Raw genomic sequence first — 22,139 nt, 5'->3', positions numbered from 1 at the left:
TAGGGCATGTATATGTAGCATACCCATATGTGTAATTATGTTAATAAAATAATAATTTAATATTATAGGTGAACGAAATTAACAAAAAGTTTTTTAAAAAGGACTCATTGAGAAATTTTTATGTATTGCTGATCAAATTTAGAATTCAAAAGTTAAAAGGACTTTTGATAAAAACACATGTTGGGCAAAAAAAATAAAATAAAATAGTCTTGTCACCAGAACAAAGGAAAGTTAAAAGATAATGATACGCGATAACTCAAGCGTATGGACTTACTCGATCCACTAGCCACTTGAATCCAATTGTACAAGAAGTTCAACCTGAAAGGTTAAGGGTTAGATGAATTACCTTTGTAGTTGTTATCTTGAGTAGACAGAATATTCACTATGCTCGAGGTCGGAAACACTGCACGAGTTTGATAACAAATCAAACATGTATAGTCCGACAGTAAAATGTGAAATCATAAAATCGAAAATGTTTTGCTAAAAATAAAAGCAAATAAAATAAAACTAAAGATAATATCCTCCATTGTTCTTGAAACAAATTATGAAAACAATTGGTGGGTGCATCCTAAGAGGGGTGGTGGCATCACACAGAGTGCACATGGGGCTAGCGGCATGGTGCGCACTGGGTGTGGGCAGGGGCGTGCGTCGGGCGAAGGCTGGGGCGTGCCAGGCATGCACTGGGGGTGTTGGTAGCAAGCGGGGATGCGCGGGTGGCATGGCGTGGGCGGGCGTAGGGGCTGGCGGGCGCGCGCTAAGAGTGGCGTTGGCCGCTTGTGAGGTTAGCCAGGCAGGGGCGCACGGGCATGGGCAGTGAAAGTTGGCGTTGTGAGGTTAGCGAGGCAGGTGGGGCGCGCTGATTAGGGCGCTTTCGAGGTTAGTGTTGTAAGGGGCACGCAAGGTAGGGGCCTTGGGAGGTTAGCACCTTGCGTGGGTGGCTTCGCGGCAGGGCGCGTGCATGCTGGAGCGTGCATGGCCTGAGCATACGCAAGGGCGCTGCTGTGCGTGGGCATGCGATGGCGCTCGAAATGCGCTTGGCGTGTCTTTGGGGCATGTCCTTGGCCTAGGGATGAGCAAATCCTTGAGATCATGTGGCCACTCACTTGGTTTTTCCTCAACTCCTCTCTTCCTCTTTACCTTTGTTAGTTGTTCATTGTCCTTCAAAATTGACAAAATTTGTTGGTGTGTCCAATGAAGTCTTCCTCGTTTTGAAGGTCTTTATTCTAGCTCGTCCTATTTATTGATGTAGGTTGAGTCTTGGATCTTTGAGTCATTTATGATCACATCAGATAAGGTCTTACTTGATAACCACCTCTGGATGGATTGACCTTCCATACTTTAGCTGCAAATGCTACAAAGGCATCATCGTACAACGAAGGTATAACCCATAATTGACCATGAGCACTTGACAACCCGACTTTCAGGACGACACAATTAATCGCTGTTAGATCTCCGGCCTATAAATAGAGGGTCTCACTTACGTATCAGGTATCGCATTCTATCTCATTCTCTATATTAAGGTCGAGCTTAAATTGACTTCAGCATCGAAATGTTTGTCTCACTTTGTACAGGTCGTTCCTTACGAAAGATACTCCAATTTCTTTCCATTATTATAATTTGACCATATTTGACCTTAAGACTGATTTTGTTATTCTACAAACACATAATATAAAACTATATCTTTATTACTATAAAAAAAAAATTTGGAAGTCTGAACAGAATTGTATCCATTATAGAACATCTATTCAAGTCAATCGCGGAGAAGGAATGATGATTAGCTTCTAGATAATCTGGAATGGAAGTCGCAGCCACAAGTAAGAGAGTGGAAGCGTGCAGTCTTTGCTTGGGATAGTCCAAAAACAGAAAATAGTGTAGTCAATATATTTTTTTATTTATTTAATCATGTGATAATTTTATTCAAATTATGGAGGGCTAGGCTTTTGCTCTCAGCCACAAAAATAGAAGAGTCTTCCGAGTTTTCATTGAGAACAATACCAAAACCCACTAATACAACCAAGTGCACCCGCCACATACTCCCATTGCACTTTTTGCTCATCTCCCATTTGACCAAAACTCTCCCCTTCCAAAAGTTGTCGGATGAGCCCGTCATCACATCACTATTGAATATACGAGAGAGAAACCATAAAAATAATTTAAATTTGTATGATGCAAATTTACAAATCTACCTCCAACAATTATTAGAGATCGGTCACGTTATTGAAGAGTTGGTATTTAATAGTTTTAGGAAGCACGTGCACTTTAGTCTACACCTAATAGTTATTGTCGCATAAAATGCCTACCCCAAGTGTACGGGTCAAGTTTTAATAAAAGTGGTAAGTAATTACCGATATCGTCCACTGGATTGGGTTTCTAGTAACTCAAGTACTACAGATATTAATGTCCAATTTTATCTAGAGAAACAACAAGGAATTTCTTTTGACACACAAAAATCTAATAACAAAGCGAATAAAAAAACTCTAAAGAAAACTCTTATGTAGAACGGGTCCTAGGGAAGTGATTTCACCAACTGAACCTACAAGCGGACAAATTAAACATGCCAAGATTGAATATGCAATTAATTATAAGTCAAGAAATGAAGAATCATAATTATCTCTCCCGAGCACCACTTATTAAGAAACCAATATCCCTATCTAGTTTCATTAACAAGTAGGGTCTTAAGTCTTAGTCTTTTAACAACCTTTAAGATAATTCTAAATCGCCCGATCTTAGAACTACCACAGTCATGCATTCAAGTTCCAATCTAAACCACTTCTCCCGAGCGTAAGATTCAGATTCAGCAACAATTAATCCGTGATCAAGAGATTAGAAGCATTAAGCGAATAAATGCACAAATAGATTAAAAACAAATCAATCAAGACAATTGTTAATAAATTCAACTTATAAATCCAACAGCTACGTCAATCCCTAGAACAAGAAGATTAGCTACTCATGTTCACAAAAATACCATAAAATCTCACAAAGATTTTCATAATAAATCTCGAAAACATAAGGGAAAGGAGAGAAACTAAAGCCCTAGCGTCGATTGACCGTCCCCGACTCAATCTCCACGATCATGAGCCTTCGAAAATCGCCTCCTCGCCCTCCTTGCTTCATATCTCGAACCAAATCTCTCCAAATTCCAATTCTCCAATGTGAGAATCCCCAAAAGTCCCCAAAAACGACGCTCTAATATTTTACTTATGTGAGGACCTCGCCATTAGTAAGTGCCATGGCGCTATCCCAAAATTGTGACGGACGAGCAAGTTCGTAGTGCCATGGCTCTACAAGACAGCGCTGCGGCGCTATCATCACGGAAAGAGGCCCAAGCTTTGTCTGCAGGCGCCATGGTGCTGTGTACTAGCACTGTGGCACTGCTTCTTCGGGAATTTGCTCTCAATTCTGACCTGCAGGCGCCATGGCGCTACGACGTTGGTGTGGCTGAATTAAGCTTTTATTTTTTTGCTCTAGTTCTCCTCTCAATTGATCGTTTATGATCCAATTCTTTCTAATGGCTTGAGGTAAAAACATCAGTTATGCACGTAAATAAGTCATAAATAACCGAAAATTGTTAAATAATTTCCACATGAATAGATGTGGTGTATAAAGAATACTATCAGTTATAGAGGACAATCATTTTTCAAGACCAGAACATCCAAAAACTACTCAATAGTATTAAATTTTCAAATTTGCATCCAACGGTAATTAAGCACAGCGATATTGCAAGATCATAATTATAATATTTCCTCTCTGTTCACTTGAAAAAAGAAGTTGTGATTAACTTTGGTATGTAAGAACAGAGAGTAAATGAAAAATAAAAAGAAAGTGGCCACCGTGGAAGGGAATGGAGGGTGCTCCACCCATCTTGAATTCAACAATTTGGTTATCATTTTATATGATGATGGCTTTGTGAAAAAGGAGAATTTGACTCCAAATTTGGATGTGTGAAAAGCGTTTGGGCTCCGTCAAGAGGGTTCTTTTTCAACTGACTCGTTTTTTAAATTAATGCGATTAGACCAACCTCCTGCATGTCTATCTATTTATATACACCATGATTAATCAAAATATTCTCTTCATGGATTAGTGGAACTCAATCATCTGTGGATTAAAATGTGGATGTGTTAAAAGATGAAAATATTGATAAAATTAAAATATCCAAGTAGATGAATATTTTTTTAAAATTATAAAAATAAAAAAATTCATAACAGATACTTAGAAATAAATATTTTACCATTTTCAAATAAGATAAAAATTATTAATAGTTATAATATTTTTATATTAGTTAAAAGTGAGCATAGCTCGGCAGTGAGTGACATATATCTCCAACTAACAGGTTGTGAATTCGACCCCATCCGTATTAAAAAAAATTTTACATGTTGTTTATATTTTTGTATTTTTTGTTGGATTTTATCTTTTAATAATTGATTCACTTAGTTAGGTTGATGTTGAATTAATGCATGCACGTATAAAAATGCGCTGACCAAAATTTTGCACCCTAATCATCTCCGTCGTTCAAAATAAATGGAATTAATATATTCAGTTTTCTTGTTAGTTTCTATTTGATTAATTAATTGGTCAGCCGCTATTTTATATCACATCTAAGTATTCATCATTTCCTAAAAAAAAAAAAAGAAAAAAATCATTTCCCTTCCTCGGGAAAAGAACAAACGAAGGAATTCATGATGATTATCAATTAAATATTTAGAGATAGTATCTAACAATATTTTTTTGTCTGTTAAAGTAAGCATAGCTCAACGATTATTTTATTGAAAAAATAAAGAAAAAAAAACGTGTATCAACTTTTATCATAAATAAACTTTTAATTTCTTCCTATTCAATCTTAAGCCTTGATTACTTACTAGTAATCGGAATGAACACAAATCGAAATGAAAATCAATTGGAATCAAATCAATCGAAATGGATCCTCAACCTTACACGTTGTACTAAAAAAATATTTAATATGATATTATTAAATTTTATTTTTCTAATATTGAATAATAATTAATTATATTTAATAATAATTAAGAATAACAAAGTAAAATTAAATAATTGAAAAGTTAAATATAAAATTCAAAAACCTTTATATATTTGTAATTAATTTAAAGGGAAATCCTTAGGAATGACTACACAAGTTATCGTTGAGAAAAATGGCCAAAGTTTTTCTAAATTGTATGGCAGGGCCAAAGTTGGTTTCCTATATTTTAGGACAGGTGTATAATTACTTATCTATCTCTCTACACATTTCATGCACATATTATCCTTGCCGTCTTTCTCCATTTTACCCACTACATTCCCTTAAATCTCTCATAAACTAGCAATGTTATCGAGTTAATATTGAAACCACATTAATTACAAAATCTACATAATTCCTAAAATCTTTCCACAAAATTTAAACCACAAAATCTACCTATATCATACTTAATATTGAAACCACCTTTAACTACAAAATCTATATAATTCCTAAAATCTTTCCACAAAATTTAAACCTCCAAATCTACATATATGATTCAAACAAGTTTAAAATATGTTTAATTTTTTTAAACAAACATAACTGATTGGTTTGAACATTCCACTGTAATCAGCAACCTTAAATACAATGTTTCTTTAATATTCTTATACAAGGTATAATCCTCACCCATTTTATTTTTACATTTTTTCAAGAATTAAATCAATCAACGCGGGAACATTATGCGATCATTGTTAGCGACGATTTTAGTTGGGAGGAGCACAACAATTATCAAGGGTTCATTACCGAGCACGTTTCAATTCTATTCGATTCCACCCAACAACAACTATGTGAATGTATATCTAGAGATCTTCATTTTCTAGAAGGAAAAAAAACTTACACGTCTTTCACTTTTCAGAAATGGTACTGGCAAGTCGATAATTATGAGGTTGTTAGTAGATAGGGACGTGGCGTGGGCCATATCCCTGTTGGCGGATGTCAGGTGTAGCGACTACGACATAGTTGTATATAACATCATCTATGAGGGTAGTGAAAGTTCAGACGCCGAAAATAGATTGAAAACTATCTACAGAAAATAGTCATATTTTGCATCACATAATCTTTCTTTATCACTAAATCGGAACAAAGATCAATGCAAAAATATGACAAAAAGGTAACCAAAACCAACAAAATAAAAAATGCATATTAGCAATCAAGGAAACATATATTAATATTTACCTAAGGAGAGATACGATGGATGTGTAAATATATGGCTACTAGAGGTTATCTCACAAAATAAGCAAGAGACGTCCATTCAACGGAGTAGATATATGATTCTATAGAGTAGATAACCATTTTGACTGGGTTATCCTTGTCCATCAACATTCATGACTAATATGCCACAATTATTACATTCTAAGAAACTGCATTTTAATTCTTGATATATGAGAATTAGTCATCGAGTTACTGAAACATTACTCGAAAGAATCTTCCTATTGCAGCAAACCCAGTTCTTAGAAAATTAGATTATTGACGAAAAAAGAAAACTCCACAAGATTCAACCATTGAATCAAGCCCTAAAAAAAATTCGTCCGGTAGAACCAACAAATAAGAATGCGTATTTCTAATATTGTTAAAATTAATTAGTTCCTAATGAGTATCAATTAGTACCACATAAGTATCAATTAGTTCTACGAGAATCTAATTGGATGTTCTTGATTTTTCTACAATAAATTTTAAATATTTAACAATAAAATGGTATCATTGAGCTAAAAAACATCGGAATTGACAAGTTCCAGGTACTAATGATATTTATTGAAACATCAGAATTGAGGTCTAGGTTTAAATTTATTGAAATTTGAAATTTAAGATGAGATTTAAGAATGGAAATTTATTTAAATTTTTTTTTTGCAAACTAAACTACCTGACAATCTAATTTTAACAATATTTTTATTATTTATTATTTAATCTGAACTATATTTCAATATAATCTCCCCAACTGATCATATCTACAAGGTGTTCTAAAAACAGGTTGTGTCCAACAAAATCCCTTGAATATTGGAGGTTGCTAACAAACGGTCAATTATTCAAACCTCATTTATTTAAACAACATTCAAAATCGATCGATGAATACCCTTGTTGGATAACAACAACAATGAGGTTTGGAGTATTACAAAATAGTCGATTAAAAAAAAACAGTCGACTACTTACCCTTGAAGGAGAAACGTCGAAATTAGGAGGATTTTAGAAGGAGGATTTGAGAAGGAACGCCGATGGATGATTTCAATTTATGATTTCAAGGGATTTTGTACCCGAAAGCTTCAAGGGATTTTGCCGAAAGAATGCCAGAATATAAAATTGGGATTTTGTACCCAATTTGAAATCACTCAGGATTGCAATTGAAGTTTCAAAATTGAAATCACACAATCACCTAAAATTTCAATTTTTGATTTCAACGGATTTTGCCTAAAGCTATCCACCCATTGAAATCAAGGGATTTTGATTTCAACTAGAGGAATCAGAGATTACAAAGCTAGGAGATTGTGTACCCAAAGAGAGACACTGAAAGCTTACCCGAAGGAGGTTATTTAGGTTCTGACAATAGTGGGAAGAGGGATGCCGAAGATTGTGTACGCGGAAGAGGGACGCCGAAGGGCTTGAGACTTGATTGAATAAAATTTTATTTGATTTTAGGAAGGAAGAGTTAGGGCAAGTGTGGGAAGAAGGAGTTAAGGGCAAAAGTGGGAACAAGTCATTTGAGTTGTCTTTCCTTCCATAATGGATCCTAATATGGTATTAATCTTCAACTACTCCATCTATAATTTTAAAAACAGTACTTTACGGTTTCAATCTTTATTTTTTCACTTTTCTAATTTGATTTTACGTTTTTTTAGTGTATTTTATACTTTGATTCAATTTTTTTTTATTTCAAAGTATTCAACAGATTTAGCTTACAAATTTGGAAATTTGGAAATCTATATGTTATTTAAAATTTTTGATCTTTATAATTTTCATTCATTATTTTCTTTCCTACAATTTAGGTGCACTACACATTTATTGAAAGATAGTTTCGTGACGAATTTATAGGGGTAATGGTAGGATAAATTTACCTAGTAAATTTATCTACATAAAATCACGTAGTTCTGCTCTAACTGTTATTTAGCTATTTTTCTGATATCTGATTATTTTGGCCATTTTTCAAATCAAACTATTTAATTTAGCTATTTCTCTAGTTGCCCCTAATTTAAAAGTGCAGCATATTACTTAATAGCAATAAATTTTACTTTTTTATTGAAAGTTAAAAAAATCTTGAAAATTAAAGTATGGAAATTATTAGTTGAGAATTTTTATGCCATAATATAATTGCAATGGTGTATAGTTTCATTTCCAACATTACTACTAAGTTATGCTCGCTTTGGCAAAAAAATAAAAAAAAAAAACTTTTGAAAGTTGAAACTAGGGCGCAAGAATCCTAATCCAATTGTTACTTCCATGGCTAAAATCATGATAAATTTTCGAAGTAGCAGTGGTTTTTATGAGTAGAAAAACGGGTTTTAATGTCAGGCAGTGCACGTCACTAAAGGGAAATGATGTCGGGCATGTGTCCGACATCATTTCGAGTGTTATTGTAGCTTTTTATGTCGAGCACGTATCAATGTCGGACAACGCCCGATATTATAGGTGACCGTCATTGTTTTTTATAATGACTGTGTCTTATGATGGTGTTTGTCGGCGGACATATATGTTTGTGTTATTGTAGTAGACAATGTCCATTAGAAAATTTGTTTGCTATTAAATGTTCGCCATTAAATGTTCGTCAATAAATGTATGCCATTAATTGTCTGCTATTATATATCTATCATGATATGTTGGTTTTCAATGTCAGGAAATGCCCGTCATTGTTTCGGTAATAATTTAATAAAAAAAATATATTTGTTGGTTGCTCACATGGGCTAACCAACAACCTTTCCACATTTCTCAACCTATACACAAATCTCAATAGTGATCTTTAATATGGAAGTACTTACCCAAAACACATGTGTCCTTTCTAAACAATACCCTTCTTATTTTTATATACACAACTCGATAGAGAATAAAGATTTAATACTCATTGACCAAACATAACTCAAACAAAAAAAAATGTAAAATTTTCAGCATGACCTCTGCTAAAATATCCTAAACCACACCTGAAGTAAGATCCTGAAGTAAGATATGTATATGTAACCATAATATGTATATGACCTTGTTTGTACATAACCAATAATCTTTCCTCCTTAATCATAATATGTATATGTCATTCTCAACCTATGAACAAACCACAATAGTCTTTCAAAAAAGAATGCAAGTAGTTACTCAAAACATATGTAGTTATAAACAACAACCTTCTTTTACATAACTCAATATATAGACAATAAAGATTCAATTCTCATTCATCAGACATAACTCAAACAATAAATGTCAAAATTTGACCATGACCTTTACTATGATATCCTAAAACCACACCTGAAATACGATAACATATAATACATAACTAAACAAAATATGTATAGGACCACCAATCCATCAACAAACTATATTTAGCAACATATTCAAAACTTCTATACATATGGTATAATTGAAATAGGACCACTCGTCCCTCCATGAACTACATTCAGCAAGATCTCTACACATGTAATATAATGGTGTTGGATCGGTATGACAATCTTAGAGGAGGGTGAATAGGGTTTAACCGCAATTTATAAACTTTTTAATACGGTGGGCCCAATTTAAACAAATAAGTAAACTTTTTATGAACACGTAATTTTAACACAAAAATTAATCAATAAATTAAAGATAACATTTCAAACACCCAAATTAATTTTAATGTAAATATTGCCATAAAACATGAATAACAATTTTTAGCAACTAATTTCATGCAATTTATAATAAAGATAATTAATTGCAAAAATTAAATAGAGGAGGGTTAGAGAAAGTGACACCACAAATTTATAGTGGTTCGACAACAATCAGCCTACTCCACTTCCTAATCTCCTCTTGAGCGTTCAATTGAAGAACTTGACTCTTTCCATGACTTAGAGTCCAACTGGTACAATGTTAGTTTTTTTGGGAGCAAGAAAAGCTCGATCATTTCCACGGTTTAGGATCAAACCGTTACAACACTCTTTTTTGGGCTCAAGAGCAACCCTTACAATAATTGAAATTTTGAATGCACTTACAAACTCTCTCAAAGAGTAGATATACAAACTTTCACTCACCAATTTGTAAGAAAATTCTTACAAATAAAAGTCCTCAAATGACTAAGAGAAAATAAAATTAGAAGCATAAATATCTCTCAAATTAAATCTCCTTCAAGAATTTAGAACAAAAATTGAAGGTTTGAAGAGAGATTAACCACGTAGAAATTGGATAGAAAATTGGGGAGAAAGCTGTTAATTTTGGTGGAGAAGAGTTGTTTAAATAGTAGGGAAAGGAGATTTGAAATCCAATTTGATTTAGACCATTGCATTTTGGTAAAAATAAATCAAAGGTTGAGATTTGATTTTAATGTAATATATGTGTGTATATATGCATAAGAGAACCAACACATAGTTGAAACAAAAGTTTGATATTTTTTTTAATTAAATCCAAACCTGTAAGCGCCTCTCGAGGATTTTTTATTCTTTTTCTTTTCTCTTTTAATTTTCTTTCTCTTCTCTATATTTTTTAATAATACAAATTTCGCCACATGTCATCTTTCTATTCAACTTCATGGATAAATAATCTGCCATGTCATCCACCACGTGTATTTTTCTTTCTAGCTCGTTTGTAAAAAAATTCATCTCCAATTTTGACAATTCAAAATTCGTTGGAATCGTCGTATTGAGCTTTACGATGTGGACACTTTAAAACACTAGAATTATAAATAAACAAAATATATATTATCAATAAATCATATATTATTGAAGCTCATAATAAATTTATGCTTTATAACAATGATTCTTACACACCAAAAACAATTAATATTAAGTTTGTTTGTTATCATCAAGACATAAATTAATTAAATTAATTAACCGAGATTAAGAGCTAAAAAGTTAACAATGTCCCCCTTGTTGATGATGACAAATTTCTAAAGAAAAATGTAATCAAAATGGTGTGTGAGATAAAAAGCACAATCAAGGGAAACATAAATTTAATTTTAACAAAAGTAAGCACAGTTTCATTCATTTTTCTTATATCCACTCCCCCTTTTGGAATCAATCAATAAGGAATAAGTAAGACAGATAAATAAGAAACATAAAAGCTCCCCTTTGTGAAACAATCAAACACTTTCCTTTAATAAGGGACAAAAAGACATTTAACACATGCTCTTTAAACAACTCCCCCTATCAAGATGCCTTCTAAAAATAATTAACAAGAAAATCAAGAGGTATCAATTAAGAAATTCTAAAATAAAATTTACTTCAATATACTTACTCCCCTAAAAGGATAAATAATATGCAGAAAAGGGATAAAGTTCTAACATATCTCAATAAGCTTTTACATTAAGACATTTATCTTTTTCATCATCATCAAGTTTGGTGGAGGTGCTCAGGAGAGTTTTTGTAATTTCAACTTTAATAAACTTGAACATTTTGAACAAATTCTCCCAACATGCTCATTTCAAATTTACTAAGCATATACTTAGAAAATAATTCACATAAAGCAATAAATAAAAAATAGCAATATGTAGAAACAATTTCATAAAATTCACAAATGAAATATTATAACTCCCCCTGATATGGCATTCTCCTTCTAGAAAATAAAAAATGAATAGTTACCAAGGAGATAAAGTAATACAAGCAAAATCATCCAAAAAATTTGCACAAGATATATATATTAAAAAAAATCATGGTAGTTCAAACAATCTAAAAAAAATTATCAAAATATACCAAAATTTTTATTCAAGAAAATATGGCAGTATAATTCCAATAGAGCAATTTTAATTCTCATTGGTTATTAACAAAAATAAGTTTCAATACCTAAATGATACATTAAGCAAATTAATCTCTATTTATCAACTTATATCAAAACCATATAAAATAACATAAACAATTAAAACACCATCAATATACCAAAAATTTCAAATGCTATAAAAAAAATTGATAAAGAACCATCAACATTGATATCAATTAACAACAAAACAACAATATCATCTACAAATTAAATATAGGCAAACACTATACCAATTGTTATTGATCATAGGTACACTCCAACTTATGTCACCACAAAATAGTTTAATCAAATATAGACAAAGAAAATTACAAAAATCAATTAAATACTTTTGAGCAACATGGTAATGAAAATTTTAAAATATGAATCAATTTCATAGATAGTCCCCCTATGAAAAATAATTGAATGATTCTTTTCAAAACAAACGATTTTCAATAATGAGAATTTTTGAAATTGTTTGGATGGAAAATACATAGTTTATGGTCAAAAAAACATCTTAACAATTTAATTAAATTCATCTAAAAAGCAAAATAAAGCACAATTCTTCTCAAGAGAATAGACAGTATATCTCAACTATGAAGAACAATATTTTCCCAATCTCAATATCCAAAATATCATGCTACAATAGATATTCTTTAATTTCTTCATAGCATTTAATTCAATATTTTAAACAATGAGCAATAAGGAGTATGGATATATCTCAAAATAATTTACCACATATTTTTTTAAGAGAATTAATCCACTGATCTATAAATAATCAAACAATAAAGATTAATGCCAAAAATATTATCGATATAGTAAAAGGCATTTAATCTAATGAACAATAAACTTCAAGATACCAATTCAAACTTCTCTAGCCCATTAAAGAGATAATTTCCATAAATATACCAATATCATAATATTCTCAACAAAAAGAAAAATTTAAGTTACCCAAAAACTCTTTTTTTTTTTTTTTATGTATTTCAAGCAAGTCATAGTGTTGCTCCTTTAAAATTTACTTTCAATTTGGATTCCAAAGCAACCATTCTCTTCCATGAAATTATGCCTACAAAATGAAAGCTCAACCAATAGATTTTGGTACCCATGGGTCCTTCATTGTTAGTGAGCATAGGTTTTGGAACTCATTTCAAATTATTTCCAATATTCTTAGTATTCATTTTTGGCAACAAAAAATCTAGATTATAATCAATTTTACCGCAATCATTAGACAAAAATTTCTTCTTAACAATTTGATTTTGCACACTAGGTTTCATGGAGAAGTTATTTCTTGGATAATTTTTTAATTTAAAAAAATTAGGCCTAACATGACCTTTAACTCCACAAAAATGACTAGTAGGTACAAATTTTGATTTTACATGCATATTTCTAACATTTTTATGTTTAGGTACAACATAAGCATATTTAAGCACAAACTTCAATTTTGCATGCATATTTCTATCATTTCTATGTTCATATATAAATTTAGCACTTGTATTGAAATTTGAAGCTTTAGATTTAGACAAGTAAAAAAAAATAAAAAATTTATGTCCATACATGCCACATAAGGAACAAACGACATTATGCAAGTAATTGTCTTTTGCAACAAATTTATATACTCTAGTTTTCTTTTGGAAATTTTCTCTTGATACATGGTGAGACTTTGCTCTTGAGGAATTCCTTCTTGAAGAAGTAGTTTGAGCATATTTTAATTTAAAGCAGTTAGGTCAAATATGACCTTCAATACCATAATGATGGCAAATGGGCACAAAACTAAATTTAGCATTCATAGAAACAATATTAGGCATATTAAGCGTACGCATAATAGGTGGTGCTTTAACCAATATAGTTTTAGAACTTGAACGAGTAGAACATTCATCTATATAGCCTAAACCTCTCTTATCACCAAAAGGTTTACCTACTTCAATTATTTTATCTAATCTTTGAGTATCTATTGTCAACTTTTTAATAAATTCTTTTGCAATTTCAAGCTCTTTACAAGTAAGTATTTCTTTTTCTTTAAGCACATGCAAAAGATCATTTTTCTCACAATGATCACATTCAAGAAATTTAATTTTATCAATAAAAGAAAATTTCTCTTTATGTTCGCCAAACCGATCGGATGCAATATGGAGGTGTATGTGGACGGCATGTTGGTGAAGAGCAAGCAGACGAGCTCACATTTGGCTGACCTGGCAGAGGCCTTAAGCGTACTTTAGAAGTATCAGATGAAGCTCAACCCGAGCAAGTGCACCTTCGCGGTCTCGTCAGGAAAATTCCTCGGGTTCATGGTCCACGAACGCGGAACTGAATCCAATCCGGACAAGATAAGAGCAGTCATAGAGATGGTGGCACCGAGAAATATTAAGCAGCTGCAGAGGTTGAATGGCTGTCTGGCAGCCTTGAATCGCTTCGTATCTCGCTCCACTGACAAGTGCCACCCTTTCTTCCAAACGCTAAGGAAAAAGGGTCGGTTCGAATGGACCGACGATTGCAAGGCAGCACTTCAGCAGTTGAAGCAGTACCTCAGCACGGCCCCATTGTTATCCAAGCCACTGCTTGGCGACGTTTTCTACCTATACTTAGCCGTGTCAGAAAACGCAGTAAGCTCAGTCCTGATGCGGGAAGCAAAAGGTCGGCATAGCCCTGTGTACTACACGAGCAAGTCGATGATCGAGGCCGAGGCTCGTTACTTCTGTCTTGAGAAGCTGGCTCTAGCGCTGGTAGCTTCGGCACGACATCTACGACCTTACTTCCAAGCTCACAAGATAATCGTTCCGACGAACTTCCCCTTGAGGTAGATTTTCTACAAGCCCGAAACGTCAGGTCGGCTTATGAAGTGGGCCCTAGAGCTCAGTGAGCATGACATCGCCTTCGAGCCGAGAACAGCGTTGAAGGGTCAGGCAGCTGCAAACTTTGTTGCCAAGCTAACCCCACCAAGGCAAGGGGGCGATGCCCGAGGCCAGTGGACACTTTACGCGGATGGTTCGTCCAACGATAAGGGTTGTGGGGCAGGCTTGCTGCTCTTTGGCCCCGGTGGTCTTCGATTAGAGTACGCACTCCGGTTCGGTTTCCGAGCTTCGAATAACGAAGCCGAGTATGAAGCCTTGATAAACGTTCTGAAGGTCGCAAGGGGAATGGGCGTGAAGCGACTCTTGATCCTCAGCGATTCCCAACTGATGGTCAATAAGGTTACCGAGGAGTACCGAGTGAAGGATGCTCGTATGGAGAGGTATCTAGCCAAAGCCCGAGGGCTCATCCCCCATTTGAGGACTATGTGATTCGACAGGTGCCGAGGTCCGAAAACTCCAATGCCGACGCACTGACTCGCTTAGCCTCGACCTACGAGACCGACTTGCTGAGAATGGTTCCAATCGAAATACTTGCCGAGCCGTCCATCGACCAGCCTGAAGTAATGGAGGTTCAGTCAGCTCAGCCTTCATGCATGGACCCGATTAAAAACTTCCTTATGTTGGGTGTGTTGCCCTAAACTCGTAGTTTGTATTTTGTAAAAACAAATGTCTATTTAATAAAGTTTTATTCAATAAATTTGTTGTTGAATCATAGCTTTGCATTGTCCAAAATCCAATAAACTAAACATCCAAGGTTATTTATGATGTAATCGGGACAATATATATACTGGGTATATAGTTGATATACGGGGTATATATTTGATATACCTCTGATATATGAATGGATAATGTCCCGTGAATAACCTAAAGGGTCTATAGTATATGGATAAGGCTGGGTACCTTATCATGGCAACACTATGGATACGACCCGCTCTGTAAAGGTTACAGACGACTCGATCCAGGTCGTTCGTGTGGAGACATGCGAGTGGGGGTATCCTATACAATGAGTTTGTATAAGACCGGACCACGAAATAGGCAATCTTTAGATGTAACACCGTTAACTAATAGATTGCCATTTCTTAGGATGACCAGACAACTCATTCTCAATCCTGAGTGAGTTATGGACTCCTGCCCGTGAGGGCTCGTCCTTTGATCTGTATGGGTGAGAGTGGCCCGAGTCGCCGACTCAAAATTCCTACCATTTTGGGGACGAGACCGAGTGGGGAGCTGGGAACATAACTTCACAAGATGGAATTCACTCCTCCCCGACTTTTGGGGAGTAGATGAGTGTTCTCTTAAATGCTGACTCCGGGACTTGAACAAGGGGCCCCACCCTCTCATTGGTCGAGAGGGACTTCCGGTTATTGGTTGGACCATAACCGGGTTGTTCATTAGAGGAGCAGTGGTGTTTAAGGAGTAAGATGTAATTCAGGGGTAAAACGGTAATTTGACCCAACTTGAGTTACGAACACTCGTGAAGGATTGACTCGTCATTAATGGTCGTATATCCATGGACACGAAAACATTCTGCAGTGAGAAGAGTGCAACTGCGGGTCTTTAGTAGAATGACTCGTAGTTAACGAATCTAGATTAACTCGGTCAATGAGTTTGACCGATTAATCTTGCATCGTTGGAGCTTCGGATCTGTAGGTCCATTAGGTCCCATTGCTAGCTCATAACGGGTAAAACGAGGATCAAATTTTTGGAAGAATTTGAATTGTTCAAATTACTTAAGGGATTATATGTATATTGATACATTATAATTGTAAATTAAAACTATATATTATGAGAGATATTATTTGTATGAGATTCAAATAAAATTAATATGAATGAAATTCATATTAAAACTATAGGTTAAAAATAATGTGCATAAGATGTACATTAAAACTATAGGTTATACGAGAGAAATTTTTAGAATATGATTCTAATTTTATAATAAATAATTAAGTGTTAATTATTTATTTGATTTATATATATATTTATTAATTAATTATTAATTGGATTAATAATTAATTATATTTATTAATTAATATGATTAATTAATAAATTAATATATATAATATTAATTATTATATTAATAATTATTATTAATTAATATATAAATTAATAATTAACTCCCCTGCAAAATTGGAGGGGAGTGGGCAGTTAAGTGACGTGGGGTAACTCCCCACGTCACTGTTCTTTGTTCTTCTTCCTTTGCAGTTCTGCAAAACAAAAGAGGAACAGAACAGAAAATCGTCACGGCCAATTTCTCTCACAAGCTCACTCTCTCAAACTCTCCCTCTTGTTCCATACAAGGTGCTCCCACAAGCAAGGTTCTCGAAACCCAAGAGGATAGCAAGGAAGATATTTTGGTGGTGTTCGTTGGGAAAAGTTGAAGAAACGTTCTTCAAAGGTAATGGTTTCCCCTGTATTTTTTCTTCTTTAAAACACGATTTTGTATCCCGAAAATCAGCAACGAAAATCTGTTTCCGCTCCGGGATTCACATCCCCTCACCTTATCAGTGGCTTAGTTCCCTACGATCTGAGCCAGGCCAGAAAGCTCCAACGTCAAGCGGCTCACTACTTGATGCGAGAAGGTAAGCTCTTCAAGCGGGGATATTCCCTACTATTGCTGCGGTGCCTTGACCCGGATGAAGCGAGGTATGTTATCCGCGAGATTCACGAAAGAGTCTACGGAAACCACGGAGGAGCTCGGTCCATGGCTGCCAAGGTCGTCCTCCAGGGCTACTATTGGCCGACAATTGAGCGCGACACTAGGGAGTTTGCGAAAGCATGCGACAAGTGCCAGGTCTTCGCAAGCATCTTGAGGCAACCCCCGGAGATGCTGTGTAACGCCCCGCGTTCTTTGACTCGTTTATTTTAAGAGATAAATAGTGTCTTTGGATTTTTCCCTAAGTTGATAACTTTAATTCTTGGATTTTCTAACTTTGAAATTCTAATTTTTGGCTAAATTAGAATTAAGTTTAATTTCTTTGGACTAAGATAATTTAAGTTCTAGACCTGTGTAGGAGATTTTTAGTTAAATTCTAAATTCACGAGTTTTAGGATTATTATTCTTGGGTTTTAGAGTTTAAGTTAACTATTTTATTTCGGGTTGTTGTGGGGTTTATTTTATTTCTAAAGCATAATTATTGGGCTTTTGTTTTGGACCATTGTAGTTTTAGTTGGGCCTCATTAAGATTTGGGAATTGGGCTATTGGTTTTAAAACAAAATAAAGAAAAAAAAAACCCTAAACCACTTCATCTTCTTCTTCCTCACTTGTTGCAGCCGCCAACCCCCCCCCTTTACTTCCTCTTCTCCAACAAATCCTCACCAGCGACGGCACCCCTCCGACGGGCGACGGCGTCCGATTCCCACAACACTTACAGCAGTAGACCCGGTGGCTCCACGCATTTCCGGCGAGGTCTGTAGGTAGCGCGACGTACAGCCGGGGGTGGCACGATCTCACCACGCGTTGTCCTTCGGTGCGCAGATCCGGCAACCTCTACTTCAGACACGATGATTCACGGCAACTCCGACGTCCTTTCACGGCGGCGGCTGGCATCGAAGCAGCAGCGACTCGATTTCTGGCGTCCATCGTGGCCGTCCGCGGCGACCACCACGAACAACGACGATACCCAACGACCGGATGATGGTGGGACGACGAGAACCACGACCTCCTCCGGCGACATCCAACGTTCAGTCTGAAGAGCCCAGTTCCGTGACGTTTTCTTCGTTCTGGCGAGTTTCGATGTTGACCCACTCTTGTTAGGGGCTAGATTAGCGTTACCCACCCCTCCCGAGGTTGGACCAGCAAGATCGAAGCCACACGACGTCAGTTCCGTGATACCCACTCTATTCGACATTGGTTCCGCGTTGAACCACCGCTAATCGGACCCAAATCAGCGTTACCCATTCCTTTTTGGTATCAGACCAGCAAGCATAAGGCCGTTCGAGCTCGGATTTGGGAGGCCGAACCTCCTCGACATCTACCCACTCCTAACCCAAGAGTTTTTTTATGTGAGTTAGTAGGTAACGCATCACCTCATGGTTTCAATTAATTGAAGTGTCTCCAATGGATTTCTAATGCAAATGTAATCTCGTTTGTTTCAGGAAATACTTCGGCGAGCTTAGTAGTGTTATGGCCATTGGGTAAGTAGTTCTTACTTGGGGGATGTTTGTTGATCGAATATGTATGAATTGTGTGGTGCTTTCGGTGTGTTTATTATTTATTAATATGTAAGTTAATAGGTGTTATTGAGATGGTTTCGTGCTTAACTTTGCTATACTTGAATATCTCATGTATTTAGGGTTTGTTGGGCATCATTTGAGGACTTCTAGTTGTTATTGTTGGGTTGCATCTTTTTTGTTTCTTTTGTTCCTTTCCTTTTACATATTAGGAAAATATCTTGTGTCATGATTATTGGATGTGCCTTGAAAGTTGCTGCTCGGTATGGTTGGAAGCGATTAAGCTTTGATGTTTGAAAGCATGTCTTGGGATTGAAAATGCACGTGATAGTCTTATGTTATTTAGTTTATGTTTGCTTAGTTGGAAGCTACGGGATTATTTTCTTGTTTTGTACGATGAAGAGCATGTTGGATAATTGTGTTTTGATTAGATGTGTGAATGGCTTGTCGATGCATTTGAAAGATTGGAATTGGTGGCCTATCGAGTAATGAAAAGTAAGTAGACGAGGGGCGGGTGCGTGCGTTGATGTTTATTATTTGGTTGCCGTTGTGCTGTTTTATGATGTTTAATATTGATTTCGATACGTTATTGTGCAGTGTAACTCTTGTTTATGTTGGTTTATGTGCCTGAGTAGTGTTGCATGTCCGTCGATGATAATAGTGGAAATTTTGTATTGTTGAGCTGCTGAGATCTGATGTGGAATGATGTATGTTGCAGGGAATGCTCGTTAAAGTGGACTTATTGTGGAGATGTTGTTGTCTGAATTTGGCATAAGATGTTTGGCGTGTTTGATGTGTTTATTTATGTCTAGCAATGCTTATTGAATACTGATGTTGGATGATTTATTCGAATGTTGGATATTAAATGTTTGGATGAATTGTGTTGGGCGTGTTCTTAAAAGTTTTCTGAACCGCTATGTGAAATGTATGTTATGTGAAGCATGCCATGGGGTTATTTGTTGATGCTTTTGTGTGCTCTATGTTGTGATCAGGTTGGTTGCTGTCAAACTTTGTGTTTTTGAGATCTGTGATGCATTGAAATCATACTAGTGGTTGTGTCGTGATGGGCGTTGTGGTGGTTGCTGTTATTAGGGAAGTAGTACTGGAATCGTGGTTGGAGGCTAGAAATGATATGTGGAGTTATGAAAGTTACGAAGTGAATGTGTGAGTGTCAGGGCCTCGGGTATAAATGGTCGAGGGCTGATACGTCACTAATTGGGTATCGAGGTCTCGGGTATAAATGGTCGGGGGTCGATACGCCAATATTGGATAAAGATGAGCGTCGAGGCCTCGGGTATAAATGGTCGGGGGTCGATGCGAGGAGTCTTTCGAAAGGAGAACTATTGGGGCCTTGGGTATAAATGGTCAAGGGCCAATAGATTGTAAGACATCGAGGCCTCGGGTATAAATGGTCGAGGGTCGATGCAGAGTTCAAGGCCTTGGGTATAAATGGTCAAGGGCCAATAGATGGTGAAGTCATCGGGGCCTCGGGTATAAATGGTCGAGGGCCGATGGAGCAGTGTCGGGGCTCTGGGTATAAATGGTCAGGGGCTGACACTACTCGAAGGAGTTAACTGTGGAAAGTTAGGATAGCCGTGATAAGCGTAGAGGTACTTGAGATGTTAGGGAGACTAGAGGTTAGTACTGGTAGTTAATGTGTTCCTGGTTGTGGTTGTCACTGAATTTTATAGAATGTCTATGTTTGAATGCATAATGTGATGAAAAGCTTGACTGTGAATGTTTCATGATTTGGTTGAGCATGATGTGTGTGTGTTGATCCTTTAATAAGCATAACACGTTGTTCCTTGATAAGTATGTTGTTTGTGCGTGACCCTTCAAATAAGGGCTGCTTACTGAGTACTGTGGTTGTACTCATCCCTCTTTTCCCCTCCAGTTTGCAGGTATCGAGCTAGCTCTTTGGATAGTGATGGCGAGGAGGAGGCTTGTTCGGAAGGACCATTAGCTTTGCTGCGTGAAATTAATTTCTTTTAGTTAGGATAGTGGTGGCCATTTAATCCTGTAGTTGAGTTGGTAGTGGTTGGTTTTGTTTAGTTCTATTGTCTAAAGGATGTTGTAAGGTTGCCGATTAATTATTCTTTTAGAGCATTAATTTTGTTAGCCTCTTGAACTACGGGATTGTAATCTACTTAGGATATTTATTAATACATTTGTTTGAGTTGATCGTACTTGAATTAGCTTTTGCTTCATTGCCATTCGAGATGTTAATATTCATTTAGTGGATGGTTTATAGTTAGTAAGGTTTCCTTGAAGGGTTTGGTTAATGTGAAGTCGGTATTAAATGGTTTATTTGTATAGGATGTGAGTTTCTCTTAAAACATTAGTATTGTTGTTCTAATTGTTCAAGCTCTCGTGAGTGTTGGAAATCAGAGTAGCGCAGCAGAAGCGTGGTAGTTTTATTGCTTAGTGTTGTTGTGAAGAAAATTCTCTTGTTTATGCGAAAATTTTAGGTAGGCTTAGTAACGGTCCCTGTTTGGAAATGGTGAAATTTCTGGGACGTCACATGCTAACGCTGATCTCAAGCCATTGGGCTTTCGCTCAGTGGGGGATAGATCTGATCGGCCCACTACCGACGGCGAATGGGCAGTTGGAGTTTATTGTGGTAGCAGTAGACTATTTCACTAAGTGGGTGGAAGCCGAACCTCTGACGTCTATTACCGAGGAGAAGGTCGTCAACTTTGTGTGGAAGAGCATAATATGTCGGTTCGGTATACCGAACGCTATTATTATCGACAATGGAAAGCAGTTCGACGGTGCTCGGTTTAACCAGTTCTGTTAGCAGCTCGGCATACCCCACCTCAGTTTGTCTCCGGCCCACCCACAGTCAAACAGGCAAGTTGAAGCCGTCAACAAGATCATAACACGTAGTTTGAAGACGAGGCATGAATCTCTGAAGGGTCGGTGGGCAGAAGAGCTGCCAGAGGTGTCGTGGTTCTACCGAACTACACTGTGCCGATCTACTGGCGAGACGCCATACAACCTAGCTGACTGGGCGTTTATGCTGAACGCACGCGCTAAGCGTGGTAACAATTATATAGATGCAAGCGCACACCTGTCAGAGTAATATAAAATGGATGGAGTATCCAAGTATCGATCCTCAAGGACTTCTAAACAATTTCCAAACTCTGAAGTTTTAAAGAATAGTGAATGTTGAAATGAGTGATTCTTGTAAATGGGAAGTGGTCACAAATAATGGTTTTGGATTTGGGAT

The 22,139-nt window shown here is 36.0% G+C and overlaps 1 long non-coding RNA gene across 1 annotated transcript; it reads left to right on the top strand.

Annotated features, from left to right (window-relative positions):
* The first annotated feature begins 18,887 nt into the window (after window positions 1-18,887).
* On the top strand, window positions 18,888-21,089 carry LOC148209096 (uncharacterized). Its single transcript, XR_015787076.1, has 2 exons — window positions 18,888-20,137; window positions 20,198-21,089. It is a non-coding gene; the product is annotated as an uncharacterized LOC148209096 (long non-coding RNA).
* The last annotated feature ends 1,050 nt before the right edge of the window (window positions 21,090-22,139 follow it).

Source organism: Momordica charantia, assembly GCF_013281855.1.
Source record: "Momordica charantia cultivar OHB3-1 chromosome 9 unlocalized genomic scaffold, Mcharantia_2.0 BLBB01000009.1, whole genome shotgun sequence".
In the NCBI taxonomy this organism is placed as follows: Eukaryota; Viridiplantae; Streptophyta; class Magnoliopsida; order Cucurbitales; family Cucurbitaceae; genus Momordica; species Momordica charantia.
This window is presented reverse-complemented; position numbering and strand designations above follow the sequence as displayed.